The sequence below is a fragment of the Manis javanica genome, chromosome 10 (genome assembly GCF_040802235.1).
Source record: "Manis javanica isolate MJ-LG chromosome 10, MJ_LKY, whole genome shotgun sequence".
NCBI lineage: Eukaryota > Metazoa > Chordata > Mammalia > Pholidota > Manidae > Manis > Manis javanica.
Genome location: NC_133165.1, coordinates 114,227,324 through 114,241,928, shown reverse-complemented (window position 1 = coordinate 114,241,928; position 14,605 = coordinate 114,227,324). Strand labels below are relative to the sequence as shown.

The window sequence follows — 14,605 nt, the reverse complement described above, 5'->3', positions numbered from 1 at the left end:
AAGGGGCACCTTCCCTGGCTGTGTGATTCATTCAGTCCACATTTTGGGTGGGGACTGCATTAGAACCTCTCCAGGGTTCTTTCTGGCTGAACAGTCTGGTTCTGAACATTCGTGGGCACTGTGTGCTGGGGACTGAGTATTATCACCAGTTCCTGCCTTGTACACTTGGAGCTAAGATGGGGACAATAAGGAAAAGGAGCTGTGAAGCCTACATGTGCAGTGGCTTAGGGAATGCACTACTCGGATGGGGCGGTGGCAGCAGGGTGCAGGTGAGCTTTGAGTAGGGCGTGTGGGGCTGAGGCCCATCTGGGCAGACAGAGAAGGTGAGAGAGGCCCAGGCAGATTACTTATTTTACAAAATTACCATAGGATTCCTGGACATCAGGGTCCTTGAGTGTGAGTTTGTGATTGCCTGGTCCATGGACTTCATAATCAGTAAGATTCCAAAAAGTATTTTGGGGACAGCATAGGAGTTTACCCCCAGGGTTGAGCTGTAGCTCCTCACAAGGCAGCCTCCGTGCCCTCTTCACAGCTCTGACTGGCATTTGAAGTTTTCCCTCCACATGCCCAGTTTCCTCTTCTGAAAGAGGACCAGGCCCTCCCACCTAAGCAGTTAAATCACTTAATTCTCTGACCCAGTGTCAGATTTACACAGTGGAGATCATCTTCATCCACACTCACTTCATAGGATGATGGTCATAACGAGAGTGTAGTGGCTTTGAAAGCACAAAATTCACAAAATGTGTCCTTTGAACCCAGCACCACAGCTAATGCCCCCTAGTGGCCAAGTTGCAGTACAGCCTCAGTGCGCAATTGAAGTCCCTCCCCGCCTCTGATGTCCTCAGCACTGCAGGGAAGACAGGCTGTCCTGTCCTGGGAGGTCCCCAGTGTGAGATGATTGGCTGCCTTTCTGAGCGGGATGCCTGCTGTCTGTAGATGGGGGGAGGGGGTCCCCGGGCATCCACTGCTCTGCACCAACAGTCTCCTCCTGTAGTTGGCCCCAGCCCTGCACGCTCTCATAGTTGCAGAAGGAGCATTTTCAGCTCGGGCTGGCCTCTTCTGCCTGCCTACTTCCTCTGATAACACTGGAAGCAGGACTGTGCTGAGTCAGTCTTTTGCTAGGTTGACATTTGGCATATAAACAGCACCTAATAATTGCTGAGTGAGTGGCATCTTTCCTTGTTAGGGTGATGTCATTTTTCCTGACAACCATACACTGCCTTCTGTGCACTGCTCCTGACCCAGCCTTCGGGGCTGTCTCTCCCCAAAGAGAACCAGGCTGAGCTACTGTACCCCTGCCTGACCCACCATAACGTGTCTGGGCCCCACCTTCCACAAGGCTGTTGCTTTACTGTCAGCGTTACCTGCCTTGTCACTCATGTTCTAGAATGTCCTTCCTGACATGTCACTGGCTTCCCCCATCTAGGAGCAACCATGAGGCGGACTGTGTCTCTGGTGCCCTTCGCCCTCTACCCCAAAGCCCAGGGACACATGCTTGTAGAACTCAGGTCTCTCCCTGGGCACACACCCCATCCCTCCCCCTCTGCCTTCCCCATGTCACCGGGCGTTTATCAAGCATCTACTCTGATGCCCTTTGCTGGATCCTGGAGACACAATTCCGGTCAGCTCTCCCCTTCAAACTTAGCTCCCGCTATTATGTTCCCTTCCCTTGAGATTCTGCTCTCATTTATGGCCCAGATGCATATGGAAAGAGGTTGGCTGGGACTCGGGCAAGCCACCTGCCCTCCCTCTGCCTCAGTCCTTACATATGTCAGAGGACGCTCTGTGGTAGATGGTCCCTAAGGCTTCCCCTGCGCGCAGTCACCAGTGCATAGCTGGGCAAGCTTCCTGGTACCTCCAGTGGGGCACTGCTGGGGCCCATTCACACGCACACCTCAGCGACGGGAGCAAAGAGCATGCTGCACAGGGCCCACACTATGGAGGTTTGGAGCAAGGAGAGGCCGCTTCCAGGACAGCAAGGTGGCAGCCGGATGTAAGCAGCAGGCCCGAGCTGGGATACAGATAGGGCAGGGGCCAGAGAGGGGTCCGTCAGGTGGGAGGAGAGAGGATCCACTAAAACGAGTCAGGTGCCGGGTTCCAATTCCAGCTCTGCTGTTATTGGTGGGATTACAGGGAAGCCCCTTTTCATCTAATGAAGAAGTCTAAGACCAGGTGTCTTGAAATTCTGCCTAACTTGAACGTTCTGTGACTCTTAAATGGTCAAACTGCCCATCGACCGAACCCAAGAGATGCTGATAAACTGAGAAGGCTGTGAATTTTTAGCTGGCGACGGACTCTGCCAGCAAGGGCAAAAAGAATTAGTCACAGAAGCACCTGTCACACAGCTTGGGCCCACAACCACCATCTCCAAGGCATGCTGAGCCTTTGCCAAATCTAGACATCAAATGACAATTTGATTCTCACTTGGATCCCTATAAGCTAGTTGGCACCGGATGTCTGAGCTGCAGTCCTTAAATCTGTCCCCTCACCACTGACGGAAGGAATCTGTGCTCTATTAAAAGCACTCCTTAAAAACCAGAGAATGCTAACTGTGTTTAAAATACAAAAATCAACCAGAAAATGCCTTTTCTCCTCTTTAAAGTTGTCATCTTTACATATACCCACGGTGTTGGGCACCAGCTGGAAATGGAAGTCTCAGAATACTCTGACAAGGCCGTCCCTGCAGAGCCAGCAAGATGCGTTCCTCAGGTTCACGCGTCCTCTGAAAACTGAAGTGGAATGGTTATAATCTTTTATCCCTTTAGTGTTCCTGCCTCTCAGTTCTCCCCTTTATAATCCATAGTTTTATAAGATTTCTAGGAAAAACAACTCTTTCCCTGATGCAGTAGTTTGGAGCCCATCTCATTCTGCCCAAGAACTGGGCCATTTAGGCCTCTGTGCCCACTCAGGCTGTTCCCTCTGCCTGGATCATGCTGATCTAGGCTTTCAGCTCAGTACAGGCACGGTCCTACTCCGAGAACCCGGCGTGGCCCTCCCACTCCCACCTCCGCTGGGGCTGGGGGGCCGCCACTTGGCCTCTCACCACACCACTTGGGCCCGGTGACCATCTGCTGCTTGAGGCGGGGCCATGGCTTTCTCCTGGTTGCCAAGAAGTTAACTCGTAAGAGGTGGTCAGTCAGTGAAGTGTCCATGCCTGGAATGTTCCCACTGTCTGCTGAATCCAGCCTTCCCTGGTCACCTCTACAGGCTCAGACTCTGCAAGCACAGCATTTATTGCCACATGCGCCCTCTCTGGCCTGGCCACCGTGCTCACGCTGTGGCCCTGACCTACATACCCAATGCTCTGTTCCCCAACTTTGCTGGACCATTTTGCCCTTTTAGAAAGCCACCTCTCCTGTTTCTATGTGCACCAATTTATGTCCACCATCTGCATCAAGCTGGCCTTAAAACTCAACCTTCAGGAGGTTGTCATGAGTTAATCTTCACTCACTGATGCTGCCATCCTCTGGGTACGCAGGCGTCCAGTTTTACGAAAGACCTTAGGAGGGTTGCCAGTTACAGCAGTCAGACTGATTTTCAGTGGCTGGTGGCTCTCTCGTTCCTGGGTCTCAACCACACTTGGGGCTCTCCGGAGGGGAAGGCCAGAACCTTCCTCAGCCCAGAGAGTAAGTGACTGCTGTGTCCCCATTCTCACCATGAGGCGAGATGCGGCAACAGGTACTCTTCTCCTTAGGACGGCACAGGCTGGGAGTTAGCACCTTGAATTCTGAAAGAGCAATAATTCCCTATAATAGTATATTGGTTTAAGTTGGTTAAGAAAACATTTTGTAACTGCTTTGAAGTTTCCTTTCCAAGTACTTATTTTTAGCCCCAAGTCGACTCTAAGTTGAAATTGCCTCATTCATCACTTTGTCCCCACCCTGTGCTTAGCACAGGGCTCCATTCCTATCAGGTGATCAATGCATGCTTGCTACCTAACTAAAGGCAAATTAAATGCTAAACAGCACTAATTACAAGCTGTTGCAAGATCCCGGCTCTTAGCAAGGAGAATGACTTGTAATTGTCAGGGGTTTGCTAGTTGCCCAGGTGTATGGAACATGAAATTGTTATTTTCTAACTGTTTCTTTAATCCAGAGAGTGGGCCATTTGTCTAAGATTGCTGTAATATAATGTTCAGAGGGCAGGACTCATTAAAATTCTAAATACCGTGTTCTACACTATGGAATCTTATTCAGAAGCAAGATAAATGGATTTTGATTCCTGTTTCCTAGAAACGAGACAAACCATTAACGATTAAAGGAAATTAAGAGCTTAAGAGTATATGAGCCCACCAAAGGGGAATGGAAACATGCTAAGGTGTTATACTGAGCCTGTTATAGCCTCTCCGTGTGTGATCCTAAAGTAGGTACAATAATGGCCCCCTTTACAAATGATAATCAATTATTTGTACTGACTGTTTAAAATGTGCAATTTACTTTCTGGCTGATTGAACTAACATGAGCAGCTGCATCATTTCTCAAGGTAAATATCTGAGAGAGAAAGCATCTATTTTAGTAAAAGAAAAAATAACCACAGTGGCTTTTCCCAAAGAGCTACTTATAACTCATTTATTTTTAATTTTTTTTTTTTACTCCCAAGGACTGTCTCCATTTTATAAGGCAGCCATAAGGACAGCACAGAGAAATCTCTCCTCGCAGATTTCCCAGGGACGCTCCTGGCTTGCATTTAGATGCACTATGTATCCATGTCATGCGTTCGCTCTTCCTTGTGAACAGACAAGGTGGACAACACTATGTAACTTCTTGGGGCCTAACTGATTCCTGCTGTTTATTTCTCCACTTGAAGGCGTAGCTTCCATTCATAACACCATTATTGATCACTGTGAAATAATCAGAGGCTTGGCCTTAGAGCCCAGTCTCCTGGGTGTACAGAACTGTGGTAAAAACATAGCTATGAGCACTCAAAGCCTAGAGAGGGACAGAGGACTTGCCACGTGGCTCCCCATGATCCTGAGCCTCTCCCTGATCACCGAGGGAGTGAGCTGTCTGCTGGGTGTCCTAAGTGCAAAAGCACTTTCTCACGACTTCCCATGTTTCGCTTCTGTACATTGGCATCAGAGGTTCTGAGCAGCAGGTCCCTGCAACAGGTGTGAATAGGAGAGACTGTAACAGTTTCTTGGGCAGTGAGTGTTCCTGGTTTAAGTGATGCTGAGTTGTATCTTGGACAAGGTAATAGGTTCAGCCTTGTTGAAAGTAGACCCACTATGGGGCATCAGAGGGACCCATCGGGGTTCTTCGGAAGTTACGGTCAAGGAAGACGACAATCTCCTCTTATGACTCCTCCTTGGGGCCACTGTCACGTTACAGAACTCTGGTCTGTTTGGACAAAGATCACATACAATCTACTAGGCTGTATGGGCTCATCAGGACAGTAAACAAGTGAGGTGAATTTAGGTTCTTGTATTAAAGTCCTGTATAAAAGTTTACTCACTTTCCAGGAGTGAAAAATTTCCAGGAGCAGAAAAAACAGAGTGAAGATGCTCTTAAGAAAACAACAATAAAAAGAACCACATGACAAAATTTCAAGACTGAGTGACCTAATTAGCCATTTTAACACACAGAAAAATCGTCTTTGTGTTCAAGGATGTGAGCAAAGTTTCTGAGTTTCCTGATTCTTGGCTACGTTGACCCAATCCCCACATGCTTCACTGTTGAGTTCAGGTCCGTTCAAAAGACACTTATTTAAGTCTCTATTAGAATGTCTGCTCACACAGTCAAATTTTAGCCAGGAAATCTTCCTCAGAAAAGCGTTACTAAAAACTAGAATCCTCACAAAGACTCTCGCGTGGCACCTTGTTATCTCTGTTACTTTAGTTTGAACAACAGATTGCCTCAACTGTGGCTGGTTCTGAACAAGAGGACACCTGATGGAATTGGAGAGAGGGTAAGCAAGAGACAAGTTAACACAGATTTAGTAAATTCCTAATGCCATGTCATAATACTTTTTGGCGTTGGACATGTTAGAGGTTATTTTAAATGGGTCTTCTTTAAAAAACAATAGTAAGATAATCCTGGAGATTACCAAGAGCCACAGAATGTACTTTTAAAAACAACTGTCCAGATGTTATATGAATAGGTTCTTGTGGCTCAGAGGGAGAAGAGAAAATGTGGCAGAGCAGTATTTGAAGAAATACTGGCTGAGGAAGTTCCAATCTGACGAAAGACATTAAGACACAGAATCAAGACTTACTACAAAAACCAAACAGGATGAAAACAAGGAAAACCACACCTAGGCACATCTTAAAAACTTCAAGAGAAAAGAAAGACACATTACTTTCTAAAGAATAACGATTATGCCACATTCTGCAACAGAAATAATGGAAGCCAGGACATAAATAAATCGCATCTTTAAGATGCTGAACAAAAACAACTGAAAATCTGGAGTTCTGTCCTTAGGAAATACATCCTTTATAAATGAAGGTGAATAAATAAATGCATTTTCAGATAAACAGAAACTGAATCAATTAATTGCTAGAGGACCCACACTAAATACAATTTATAGTGCCATCTCTCTTGGAAACTGAAAAAACAAACAGCAACAACAAAATTAGTAGAGAAATGGAAAATTTCAACAACAGAATAAACCTAACCTAATTTTAAAAACCAACAACTTCAATGCTAATGAGCAAAATATATATTATTTTCAAGTGCACATAGAACATTTACCAAAATTGACATATGGTGAGGCCATAAAGTCTCAAAAAATGTCAGCAAACTGAAATCTTACTTTATGTTCTCTGATCACAGTGGATCAGAGCTAGAAATCAACAACAAACTACATATCTAGAAAATGCCCAAATGTTTGGAAATTAATATAGTTCTATATTACTGTGGGTCCAAAAAGACATTGCAGTGGAAATTTGAACAAGATTTTGAATTGAATGCTAATGAAAATCTTTCATATCAGAGAAAGATGCAGCTACAACCATGCCTACAGGGGAATTTATAGCCTTAAACACATGTCTTAGAAAAGAAGAAAGGCTAACAAACAATAATGTAAATATTCATATCAGGATGCTAGGAAAAGGAGAGCAAATTACATCCGAAAGAAAGAAGGAAGGAGTAATGAAGAGCAGAACTCAAAGGCATGAAAATGAATAACAGATTTCTTTGAAAACTCTAATAAAACTGATAAACCACTAACAGGAAAGAAAGGTGAGATATCACCATGGATCCAACTAGGGTGACCCACTGTCCAGTTTGCTGGACTGTTCCAGTTACAGTGCTGAAAGACCCGTGTCCCAGGGAATCCCTCTGATCCCTGGCAAACAAGATGGTTGCTCACCCTGGACCCAACAGACACTGCAGTAAGAGGACATTATACACGACGTTAGGGCAGTAACTCTGACAGTTAATATGAAGTAGACAAATTTTTTGGAGAACACAATTTACTAAGACACCAGAAGAATAGAAAATCCTAGTAGTCTTATAATTAATATACAACTATAATCAATTATTAAAAACCTCTCATGAAGAAAAATCCAGGACCAAAAAACTCACCAGTGAATTTCCCCAAATATCTAAAGAAAACAGACACAAACATTTCACAAACTCTGGGGGAACTGAAGAAATGGAAGCACTCCCAACTTATTCTGAGAAAACTATAAGCTCAGTATGAAATCTGAGGGTGTTACAAAAAAGGGAAATTACTGGTTAACCTCTCCCACAAAAATGACCAAAGACTGGCAAACTTTGTTTGCAAAGGGCCAGACAGTAAACATTTTAGGCTTTGTGGGTCTCAGTCTCTGTTGTAACTATTCAACCTCAGCGCTGCCACTGTAGTGCGAAAGCAGCCACAGGCCAGACATAAATGAACGAGCATGGCCGTGGGTGTCCAATAAAACTTTGGGTGTCTAGAAAATAAATACATATCCTAAACAAAATATTAGTTAATTTAATCCAGTGATATAGAAAAAAAAGTTATTCCAGGAATTCAAAGTAGTTGCAACATCAAAAATTCACCATGTTAACAGAATAAAGGAGAATAACCATGGGATCATTTCAATAAATGTAGAAAAATGATAAAATTCGACATCTGTTTAAAATAAAAATTCTTAGTGAACTAGGACTAAAAAACTTGTGAAGTCTGATGTATACCTACAAACAAATCAAAATCCAAGCAAACAGCACATTCAATGGCGAAATACTGAAAGTATGAAAACCAGACAAAGATGTCTGATCACTACTACCATTCAGCACTATGCTGGGGAGCCTAGTCCATGCAACAAACCAAGAAAAAGATCTAAAATGTAAGCATTGGAAAAGAAGAAATAAAACTCCATTATTTGCAGGTCACAAAATTGTTTAAGTTGAAAATACAAAAGAAGCTTATTATTAATTAGAATTAATAAATGAAAATCACTGGAGATGAAGTCAGCATACAGAATCAATTGTATTCCTATAAAGTAGCAACACAATTAGAAAGGGAATTTTTTTTGAAATATATTTCTTAGTTTTTTTTTTCGTATCATTAATATATAATTACATGAGCAACATTGTGGTTACTAGATTCCCCCCATTATCAAGTCCCCCCCACATACCCCATTACAGTCACTGCCCATCAGTGCAGTAAGATGCTATAGAGTCACTGCTTGTCTTCTCTGTGTTATACTGCCTTCCCTGTGCCCCCCTATATTATGTGTGCTTGTGGTAATGCCCCTTATTCCCCTTCTCCCTCCCTTCCCACCCCCGACCCAGTCCCTTTCCCTTTGGTAACTGTTAGTCCATTCTTGGGTTCTGTGAGTCCGCTGCTGTTTTGTTCCTTCAGTTTTTGCTTTGTTCTTATGCTCCACATATGAGTGAAATCACTCAGTATTTGTCTTTCTCTGCCTGGCTTGTTTCACTGAGCATAATATTCTCTAGCTCCACGTTGCTGCAAATGGTAGGATTTGTTTTCCTCTTATGGTTGAATAATATTCCATTATGTATATGTACCACATCTTCTTTATCCATTCATCTACTGATGGACACTTAGGTTCCTACCATTTCTTGGCTATTGTAAACAGTGCTGCAATAAACATAGGGATGCATGTCTTTTTTTTTTAATGTTTGATTAAAGGTGTTTATTTTCCCTCATTTGTATTTACTTTAGGTGCTAAGCTTGTGGAGGTACAAATTTTTATAGGTGATAGCATATATGTATAAATGTAGACACATATATACATATATAGATACATAAACAGATAATACATATGTATGTATTTTACATATAATACATATATGTATAAACAGAAATGACATCCTAGGGCTGATGGCAGATCAGTGGCAGGTGAGGCTGGGACTGAAGCCAGGCCTTCTGAACGCCAGGCCAGTGTTTCTGCCCTTCCCCCTGCTGCTTTCTCTGACTACATCTTCAGCTTATTCTTGTCTACACTCTCTCCACCTGTTTAAATTCCAGGATTGGTGCTCTTGATAAGAAGTATTGGCCCCCAGTCTCCAGAGCCTTCTCTTTTCACTAAGACCCCAGGGACAATCAAGAAGATGGCAGGTGAGAATGTTCCTCACATGTAAAAACAATTAGAGAACAGAGTACCTCATGGAGAAGCCTGTGCATGAAACACACCCTGTTCACTTCTAAATCATTTAAGGCTTTAAAGAATGGATTCACTGGAGAGATGTGCACACCTGCGTATTTACACAACTGTATTTGTGCTCAGTTCTGTTTTGATAAGTCCCTGAAAGCCCCTTTTCAGAGGGTGTGAGCCTATATAAGTGCCAAATAAAAGTTTTCCTCCCTGAAATGAAAGGCTAAACTAGACAGTCTACAATTCATTTTCAGGTATTTTCCAGTGTGTATAAATGTCCCTAGGTATGGACTGGTATCAAATATCATATTTGGGTTTAATTATTTTTTTTATTTTTATTTTTTGGTATCATTAATCTACAATTACATGAAGAACATTATGTTTACTAGGCTCCCCCCTTCACCAAGTCCCCCCCACATACCCCTTCACAGTCACTGTCCATCAGCGTAGTAAGATGCTGTAAAATCACTACTTGTCTTGTCTGCGTTGTAGAGCCTGCCCCTTACCCCCCCACATTATACATGCTAATTGTAATGCCCTTTCTTTTTCCCCACCCATATCCCTCCCTTCCCACTCATCCTCCCCAGTCCCTTTCCCTTTGGTAACTGTTAGTCCATTTGTGGGTTCTGTGATTCTGCTGCTGTTTTGTTCCTTCAGTTTTTCTTTGTTCTTATACTCCACAGATGAGTGAAATCATTTGGTACTTGTCTTTCTCCGCCTGGCTTATTTCACTGAACATAATACCCTCTAGCTCCATCCATGTTGTTGCAAATGGTAGGATTTGTTTTCTTCTTATGACTGAATAATATTCCATTGTGTATATGTACCACATCTTCTTTATCCATTCATCTACCGATGGACATTTAGGTTGCTTCCATTTCTTGGCTATTGTAAATAGTGCTGCGATAAACATAGGGGTGCATCTGTCTTTTTGAAACTGGGCTCCTGCATTCTTAGGGTAAATTCCTAGGAGTGGAAGTCCTGGGTCAAATGGTATTTCTCTTTTCAGTTTTTTGAGGAACCTCCATACTGCTTTCCACAATGGTTGAACTAATTCACATTCCCAGCAGCAGTGTAGGAGGTTCCCCTTTCACCAACATTTGTTGTTGTTTTATCTTTTGGGAAAGGGGCAGGTTGCCTTAACAAGGTAAAGCAAACTCAGTAAATATAAATTAACACAGGACCCTTTGTTCCCCCTCAAAAGGTGCAGATAAACTCTTAACACGTGTATTCTTGATATTTTTTTGCAGAAACAACAGGTGGACTACAGAGTTAAACTTAGAATTACCACATGACCCAGCAATTCCACATCCTAACTGGTGTGAGATATGTCATTGTGGTTTTAATTTGCATTTCTCTGATGATTAGCAATGTGGAGCATCTTTTCATGTGCCTGTTGGCCATCTGAATTTCTTCTTTGGAGAAGTGTCTGTTCAGATCCTGTGCCCATTTTTTAATTGGATTATTTGCTTATTGTTTGTTGAGGTGCATGAGCTCTTTATATATTTTGGATGTCAACCACTTATTGGGTATGTCATTTATGAATATATTCTCCCATACTGTAGGATGCCTTTTGTTCTACTGATGCCTTTTTAGTTTGATATATAGAAAAGGAATTTTAAAAAGAATGTATTTCATTACAATTGTAGACTTCTGCACATCAAAAGACACCATCAAGAGAGTAAAAAGAAAACCCACAGAATGAGGGAAAGTATTTGTAAGTCATATAACTGATAAGAGTTTAATATTTGGAGTATATAAAGAACTCCCATAACTCAACAAAAAGCCAAGCAGCCTAATTAAAAAAATAGGCAAATGACTTGAACAGACATTTCTCCAAAGATGACGTACAAATGGCCAATAAGCACATGAAAAGATTCTCAATATCATTAGTTATTAGGGAAATGCATGTTAAAACCATAACAAGATACCATTTCACACTACCAGGATGGCAGTAACTGTAACAAAAACAAACCCCCAAACCAGAAAATAACAAATGGTGAGGATGTGGGAAACTGTAACCCTCTTACGTTGTTGATGGGAATGTAAATGCTGCAGCCACGGTGGAAAGCAGTTCAGTGATTCCTCAGAGTTAAACTTAGAATTACCACACGACCCAGCAATTCCACTCCCAGATACATACTCAAAAGAATGGACAAGAGGGATTCAGACACTTGTACGCCAGTGTTCACATCAGCATTATTGATAGTAGCTAAGAGGTAGAAACAACCTAAGTGCTTGTCAACAGATGCATGGATAGATATGCATTTCTCATGTTTTGTATTTTCTTAATTTCCTGATGCTTTGACATCTTGCGGGCCTTGCTAATGCGGGAGCCAACTGTCCCTCTCCCAGGGTGAGCAGATTCCTAGATAGTAAAGGACTTTCTGAAATTATTCCAAGGATCCAGTGCTAGTCTAGTGATCCTGGCTTGCCTTTACTTCAGAAACCACAATAAAGGCTCGGCCCATGTTTCCTCCTAAGGCAGGGAAGTACTAGTTGGTGAGGCTGGAGAGAGCGGATGAATGAGATTACAACGTACATATTCTGGCACTGGAACCAAGAAGACTTGCTGAAGGACTAGATGTGGGGGATGAAGCAAGGATCATTAAGGGATAGCAACAAGGTGTCCTAGATGGAGGGGTGCCATTTATTGCCATGGGTCAGAATGAGGTCGGTGGATCAAGGGCTATGTGGATGGCTGAGATCTGAGTGGTCCCGATATGTATACCAGTGGAGGGGTAAACACTGGTGATCAGTGTAAGAGCATGGCCTAGGTCAGAGTCACAAGGACCGCAATGTCCGAAGGCCATCCAGAGGGGGAGATCACCAACGGGGCCTGAGCAGTGAGTAGCTGGAGATTTAGGGCAAAGCCCAGCACCGTATGGTATTAAAGGAGCCAGTAAGAGCATGTTTCAGGCAGGAAGGATCCATCAACTGGGCTGAATGTTATTGAGAGGTCAAGTAAGGTAAAGTCAAGTATGGATGAAATATTTATGAAAATTGACCAGGGAATAGAGCCACACCTCTGGTGAGAGAGAGAATGAATGAGCCTGTTGACTGTCATAAGAAAGGCAATGACCTAAGCCCTTGCGTCTCAGGATCAAACATTCTGGCCTCACAATCCACTTACACTCTTGAAGTGTTGAGGATCCCAAAGAGATTTTGTTTTTGTGGGTTGTATCTTATCAATATTTACCATATTAGAAAGCAAAACTAATAAAAAATTTAAATATTTGTTCACTAATTGAAACACAGTAATAAACCCATTATGCATAAACATTTTTAATGAAAAATTAATGCTTTTCAAAACAGAAACAGTTAGTGGAAAGAGGTGGTTATGTATTTTTGCATATCTTTAATGTCTGACTAAACAGGAGACAGCTGGACTTATCCATCTCCTCTGTATTCATTCTGTTGTAGTGTCACACATCACGTGGCTTCTGGAAAACCTTACTGTACATTCCTGAGAGAACAAGAGTGAAAAGGCAAGGAACATTCTAATGTTACTGAAACTGAACAGGTAGGTGGTGCTGGCTTTGGAGAAGCCTCTCACTTCTCATTAACAAATCCAGGAGGAGCTGGAGTGCCTCAGTGGGGTGCTGATGAAACCCTAGCAGCTTGGGATTCACTTGGGAAAGGGGCAGGTTGCCTAAACAAGGTAAAGCGAACTCAGTAAATATAAATTAACACAGGACCCTTTGTTCCCCCTCAAAAGGTGCAGATAAACTCTTAACATGTGTATTCTTGAGATTTTTTTGCAGAAACAACAGGTGGACTACAGCTGGCTACAAGCAGAGGCTCTGGACCATTGACTGAGTCCCCACCACTGCTCAATCAGAAGAATGTACGCAAACTGATCAGGCACCCTGAGCCCCCCAAGTTTGCCCTTAAAAACCCCTGCTTGTAACCCAGCAGGGAGCTCAGGAATTTGTGCACTAGTGTCAGTGTTTGGCTTGCTTTGCTGGGTGGGTGGACCCAAGTTGGGCCTTGTTAGGTAACATGGCCATGGAAATGGTATTGAGAACCCCCATGGGTTCCCAGACCACGCTTTTGAGAACTGCTGGTGTGATCAATAAAACCCAAGCGTTGGGATGGGATTCAGGACACAAGAGGGGTGGGCCTCTGTGAAAAGCCACCCTTCATTTCTTGGAACAAGAGCAAAAGAAGAGAAGGCCGCCAAAGTGGTTGCGGGACAACATGGGTGCTGCCTTCCTAGGGATCCGTCTTCTCAGTGTGATCTGAGGGGTGAAGAGGTAATGGCGTGGCAGGTGCGAGGAGGGAGCAGAGGCGACAGGACTCGCGAGTCGGGAAACCAGGTGCCCGCGACATGTGGTCAGACTGCCCCGCAGGGCCCGGAGGCCATCCGTCCCTCAGCAGGGCCCTGCCCCTTCTGTTGACAGAGACGGAGGAGGGGGTTCCTCAGCTCGGACTAGGGGCCCTGCCTGCCTGGGCTCCGGTTCTGGTTCTGCCATTGCCTCGTCGCGCTTCCTTGCACAAAACACCCTCTCTGTGCCTCAGTTCCTTACCTATCAAGTGGGGGCAATCACAGCATCTGCCTCACGGGCCAGTCGCAAAGACAGGGAAGGTCACATGACAAGCAAAGTGCTGTGACGGGTGCCTGGCAAAGGGAAGTGGCCCCTCAGGGCCGGCGACAACGGCCGATGGCAGCGGTACCGTCCGCAGGACTCACTGAGCCTCCGTTCGGCCTGAGGGTGGGTAGCAAGCAGCTCTCCTGGCGACGCCCGATGTGGCGCGGGTCCAGGGCGGGCAAGGCTGGCTGGCCCCGCCTTCTCGGGCGCTCGGCCTCGACCCGCCCAAGAACGCGGCAATCACACGCGCCAAAGGCGCTAACGCTTGGGAAGGCCGCAGCATGCGGTGGGGGCTTTAATGCGGTCGTCCCTTCACGCCGACGCCGCCCCAGTGGGCACGCGTGTTTTGTACGCGTGAGGAGTCTGCTTCCCTGGAGGGGGCTGGCTTCCCGCACACCACGCGGTTCACAGCGGTTTGGCGGGGCCTGTCCGACACCCGGCCCGCGCGAAGGCCACGTAACAGGATTCC

General features: G+C 44.4%; 1 long non-coding RNA gene across 1 annotated transcript; it reads right to left on the bottom strand.

Moving 5' to 3' along the window:
• Positions 1-2,589: 2,589 nt before the first annotated feature.
• Positions 2,590-14,494, bottom strand: LOC140843662 (uncharacterized). The gene is made up of 3 exons (XR_012121631.1): positions 14,074-14,494; positions 3,452-3,727; positions 2,590-2,729 (listed from the first exon to the last, which is right to left on the bottom strand). It is a non-coding gene; the product is annotated as an uncharacterized lncRNA (long non-coding RNA).
• Between the last annotated feature and the right edge of the window lie 111 nt (positions 14,495-14,605).